The following is a 6,000-nucleotide window of genomic DNA, read 5'->3' as shown; positions in this document are numbered from 1 at the left end:
GTAAATTTTGAAGCCATAGGAAAAAAAACATATTTTCCCCAGTTTTTTTTTTTTTTTTGGAAAAATTTGGAATGTTCAGAAAAATTTAAAAGAAATTCAGTGTGGAGTAGTTTTACAAGTTGAAAGTTACTTTGTTACACTGAGAAGGTGAAATGCAGTATATATAAAAGTATTATGCTTGAAATAAAAGTATAGCTTAATAAACTAAACTTGCTTTTTAAATGTTTTTTTTTTTTTTTCAAATGAAACAACAAGGACTGTATATGTGAAGAACATTTCAACCATACACAAGAACAGGTAACCACCCCGCTTTCCCTCATAATAATTTAAAAGCTTCCTGCCAATATGCATTTTCAGTTATTGACAATGCTGAATCCAGAAGAATATATTGCTCTTGCAAGAGCGTGAACAATTTTCTCCTGATTTTCTGGTGTCATTTTATCAATGAATGAAGGGATTGTGTATTATTGGGAGGCTGTGGTTTACAACACTTCCTTACTTGAAGATGCGGCTGGTGAAGAAACCAGAAGCAGCAGAAAGAGTGTTTCTGGAATTAGAACTCTGGAGGGAAAGGCTACTTGCACTTTCATTATGGTCCTCATCTTTTCATTCCATAAAATATTTTTTAATGACTGTTGGGCACCTCTGGCATGCGTTTTGTCATCCTTGTAGTATTTGGGAAAGAATATTTCTTCTCACAATATTTGCAAACTACAGCTTTGCTCTCGTGAAACTATGACTGCACTCTAGATGTTGGTCTCACCATTTTACTGAGAGGACAAAAGAAAAAACTATTTACCGACCAGACTATAGGTAACCATTATACTGTAATGGTGGAGAGCATTAGTAGGAATTATTTAAAGGTCAAAAAAGATCAAACTAGATTACCTCTTAGCTTACCTGAGAGGATAGAAACTATCATCTACTGTATCCCAAGAATCACCCAACTGTAGAAGGTTCTCTTGTTTGAGAACTGCATTGAGAAGTACATTGTTGCCTGAAATGTATTCCTGGATTTGCTTGTCTTCCTCTGAGAGATCTTTCAATAATTTAAGACTTTACATAAAGGTTTAGAAATCTTTCAATAAGGTCTTCATGTTATATAGCTTGAATACCATGTCCTGGATATATTTTTTATTATCGTAATATAATATATTCCACACTTCTTTTTTTCCCAAATTTTCTTTAAAAAAAACTCAATTTTTCCCATGCCTTCCCACCTCTACTCCAGACTCTCTCCAGTGCTGGCCACATGACCACAAGCTTAAACATTTGGTCAGGTCGACCTCCTTAATCAGGCAGAGACATGTTACCAAAAAGCCTAGGCTTTGGTCATGTGTTTGGCTCTGGAGGATGTTATCTCTTTAATTCTCTTTGTGTATTCTTTGTATACTCTCTTTTACAGTTTTCCACTACTAGAAAGGTGATTTGCAATCCTCAATTTATATACAGTATATACATTAGCAATAAAGCAACCCAACAACACACTAAATTATTGTTTTCCAGACTGGCTAAGCATTGTATAATGATATGGTGTTTTCCAGCAGAAAGATATTTATTTTTATAGTGTGAGTTCTAGCTTTTCCAGAACTTCACATGGTTGCTTGTGTTTAATTGCTGTAACCCACACCTCCCACGTAACATTTTAGAGGTGTTAACGGTGATATTAGTATTTCCTAATTTTTTTACGTCAGCTTTCTCATTTATTTCCACCTTTTCTTTGACATTTTGTCAAAGGTGTGTGTGTGTGGTTTTTTTTTCAGATTTCTATTTGTTTTAATATATTTTTTTTATCGCTTTTTTTTTTCATTTAACTTTATTGCAGTCACAAAGGGACTAACAAGCCCCAATGTAATGTCACAAGCAGTTAGCCGGTCCTCTTATTACATGATTGACAGCTCATAACTTGAAAGTGACATAAAACTCATCACTTCCAAGTTCATTAGTCGCAGAGGAAATCTGGGAACAGATGTTCCTCAAGCTCCTCCTGCTTTAAATATTGGGGCATTTTACTACTATGGGGGCCACCTGCAGTAAAGGGGAATTGGCATCATTTGAGAAATGTCATATCTTGTAGTACAGTACAGTATAGGACACGGGCCACCCTCCCATTACTTGTTTTACTATGCATTGCTTGCTACAAAAATGAGGACCCATGCAGTGGGGTAGGGTTATAGGCAGTGTTAATTTCGTCGACTAAAACATTTTAGTCGGCCAAATAATTTTTGTTGACTAAAATAGTCGACTAAAATGTGACTAAAACAATTGAGATGACTAAAATACGACAAAAATTGCATTTTAGTCAAAAGACTAGAACTAAAACGAAATTGAAATTTTACTTCAAAATTAACACTGGTCTGTAGTGCATGTTCATACCATAAATAATAACATTTGGTTTTTCACTCCAGCAGTATATAATGAGTTTGGGAATTGTAGAGAAATGTTAACTAATGCATTACAATTCAATTACACTCATTAGATTTTAGCCGACTAAAATGTACTGTAGATTTTACTCGACTGAAACATAGGACATTTTAGTCTACTAAAATATACTAGAGATTTAGTCGACTAAATACGACTAAAATTGAAACAATCACAGAAGACTAAAATGGGACTAAAACTAAAATTCCATTTTAGTCCTAAAACTAATGCCGCTTACACAAGATCTGAATTTTGTCTGAAAAAAGCTCTGATGGTTTTCCCGATGGAATTCCGACGGGATATCGATCAAGCTGTCTTGCATACACATGATCACACCAAATTCCAACCATCAAGAACGTGGTGATGTACAAGACGTACGACGGGACTAGAAAAGGAAGTTCAATACCCAGTAGCCAATAGCTTCCATCTCGTAGTTGAATCTGAGCATGCGTGAGTTTTTGGGCGACAGATCCAGATCCAGGACGAGGGGGTGGGGGGGGGTGGAGTAGCACAGAGGGGGACCAGAGCAGGACCTGGGGAGCTGGAGGAGGTAACGGGATGATCAGTGCGAGCAGTTACAGTCACAATCTCCCTGTATAGCTTTCATTAAAGCAGCTGAGAGGCGTGGGAGGGAGAGGAGGAGAAGCGGATGTCAGCTGCTTTATTGAAAGCTATACAGGGCCCTGTAACTACCCACACCAATCATCTGTGAAGCTGCCCGCCCCCCCTCCCCCCCCTGCTACGCGAGGACTCGGGTATCGGATTAAGCATCAGAGCAATTGCTCCACATCGCCACCGGTGCAAATTTTAATTTTTCATTTTCACTGAAGTGTATTTATAATATAATAAAAAAATGTGTAAGCAAGTTTGTAAAAATGTAAACGTCGTGTCAAAAATGACTTAATAGTGCATCTAAACCCAAGAACAAAAATGTAATACTTTGCAGGCTAAAAGAGGTATGGAATGCAGAGAGATATAATTTTGTCTCTGTACAAATCATTAGTAAGACCTCATCTGGAATTCACAGTTCAGTTTTGGACACTAGTTCACAAAAAGGATATTGGGGAACTTATCAACCAAACTGATAAGAGACATGGAGGCGCTCAGCTATGAGGAGAGATTAGAGGACCTGAATTGATTCTATCTTGAGAGGAGGAGATTAAGGGGGGATATGATCAACATGTATAAATACATAAATGGTCCATATATTGAACTCACTGTACAGTTATTAAGCTTATGCCATCACAGAGGACTAGGGGGCACTCTTTACATCTGGAGGAAAAAATATCTAATTTCCAAATACGGAAAGGCTTCTTCATAGTAAGAGCTGTGAAAATGTGGAATAGACTCCCTCAAGAACTGGTTCTGGCCAGCTCAGTAGATTGTTTTAACTACTTCAATACCAGGCACTTTTATCCCCTTTCTGCTCAGGCCAATTTCCAGCTTTGAGCGCTGTCGCACTTTGAATGACAATTGTGCGATCATACAACACATTAAAAGAGGAGTATGGCTTCGGTCTGATGCTGCATCTGTCCCCCGGCGTCTCTGCACTGAGAACCGATCGAACATTGCGGGTGGCTTGGTTCTCTCGGCTCCCCAAGCAGAGAGCTGTTGCCTGTCAGTCAGCAGCCCCCCTACTCTAAGCTGAGCTGTGGATGGGCAGGAAGCGGCCAACTTAGCGGCTCGCTGAGAGGCTGAGACGGCTATAAGTTCAGGCACCTGACGGATCCAGACTCCCAGAGTCGAGATGACGTGGTGCTTGGACTGGTCTTGGTGACATCAGCAGAGAGCGACTCACAGGAGTGCAAAACGAATTGCACTCCTGTGATCCATAGGAGAAGCCCAGCCAAACAAGCTCAGGGTTGACTTCTACTAATGTTTTTTATTTTTTGCTAAATAAAAGAAAAAAGACCGAAAATGTAAAAAAAAATTTTAAGCAAATAATCATTCTTCATACATTTAGACCAAAACTTATTCTGCTACATTTCTTTAGTGAAAACAACCCAAATCAGTGTATATTATTTAGACTGTAGGAAAGTTAAGGAGTCCACTAACTGATATACACAGTATATCTGAAAATAGATCAGTCCTGATGTACTGACGGCCGTCTCATTTCTTGAGGCCCAAAAATTTCAGGACAGTACAGATATGCCCCAAATGACCCCTTTTTGGAAAGTAGACAGTCCAATGTATCTAGTAAGAGACATAGTGAGTCTTTTGAAGTTGTAATTTTTTTGTGTTAAGTTTTAAATTAAGGAAAAAGTCCCAGTTTTTTTTTTTTTTTACATACTGTCACTAGTGCAGTACAGCGTCATTATATAACTGGTGTGGCAGTGATCAGGGACACTGACTTTTAACACACTGTGACCAGAGCAATACAATACTCCCTATACCACACTTTCTGCTGTAAAGTGGTTGTAAAGGTAAAACATTTTTACCTTAATGCATTCTCTGCATTAAGATAAAAAACCTTTTAACATTTTCTTCTCCACAGCCCCCTTATGAACACCTACCTGATCCTGATCTCAATCCAGCACTGTGGCCACCTGCAGAAGCTCTTCTTCCCCTCTCTTCTCATAAGACACTTGGCAGCAACAGAAACCATTGGCTCCTCCTTCTCTCAGTCAAAACCTATGAGCAAGGGGCAGGGCTGAGCCGGGCTGTTTGTGTATATAGATGCAAACAGCCCGGCTCGGTATTGAGCCTGCACGAGAGCCCCCATAGCAAGCGGCTTGCAATGGGGGAACTCAGAGGAGGAGTCAAAAACACCAGTGGCGTACCCCAGTATGTATAACATGTTTGCTATTTTAAAAAAAAATGCCTTTACAATGCCTTTAATGCATATAGGAGACAGTTAATTTTGAAAATGGTGTCTACTTTTAGAGACTCTAACCTTCTTTGGAGACACATTTTACCATAAATTACTTTTTCGTCTTTCTTTTTAAGCGCGTATATCTCTATTTTCGTTTTTTTGTTGTCATGACATCTCAGTTGGTAGTTTGTACAGTGTAAATTCCCTTTACAAAAGATTGCAAAAAAAAAAAAAAAAACATTCTTAATTTTATATCTTCAACTACAGTACATAGATGATTTGTTTGCACCTTTATTAATACGTTCTTGAGGGAAAAAACAAAAAAAAAAAACTCTGTGTGGGCTTGCCTTGCTGTGTTTTGACATTATTTCAGCCACTGAAATAATGTTTTATTAATGTGCATCTGGTCATCTAGAACATCTAATGAAAATGGGTTTATTTAAAAATAGATTCTAAAAGTAGTATGCAGTCTTGGGACGTCAAGGGAGAATGTTTGCCTGCTTATAGTGTTTTTATGGAGATTTCAGTCTTATTAGAGAACAGTGATTAATCGTTGTAGAAGTCTTACTTTCTCTTGGGATGCAACCGCAGACAACACGTATAAATCGCCCAAGAATTATATTGCATTATGAGAACAAGCAGCATTGTTCCTAAAACTGAAAGCGTGAGGTCTGGCTATTCCAGAAAAAAACAGCATTATTATTTTATTTGGATGGAGGAAATGACACTGTAGACACTGTACATATTCTTCATTAGTTTGCCTATTG

At 38.2% G+C, this 6,000-nt stretch overlaps 1 protein-coding gene across 1 annotated transcript in view; it reads left to right on the top strand.

The window, feature by feature from the left end:
• The first annotated feature begins 255 nt into the window (after positions 1-255).
• RIMS1 (regulating synaptic membrane exocytosis 1) overlaps positions 256-6,000 on the top strand; it is a 460,575-nt gene continuing 454,830 nt past the window's right edge. The window contains exon 1 of the mRNA XM_077487395.1: positions 256-297. The gene's annotated coding sequence lies outside the window, so the exon portion shown is untranslated. The remainder of the gene's footprint in view (positions 298-6,000) is intronic.

The sequence above is a fragment of the Lithobates pipiens genome, unplaced genomic scaffold (genome assembly GCF_037356315.1).
Source record: "Lithobates pipiens isolate NorthernLeopardFrog02 unplaced genomic scaffold, aLitPip1_a1.2 Scaffold_18, whole genome shotgun sequence".
Lineage (NCBI taxonomy): Eukaryota > Metazoa > Chordata > Amphibia > Anura > Ranidae > Lithobates > Lithobates pipiens.
Note: the sequence above shows the minus strand (reverse complement) of the source record. Positions and strands in the feature narration are given on the sequence as shown.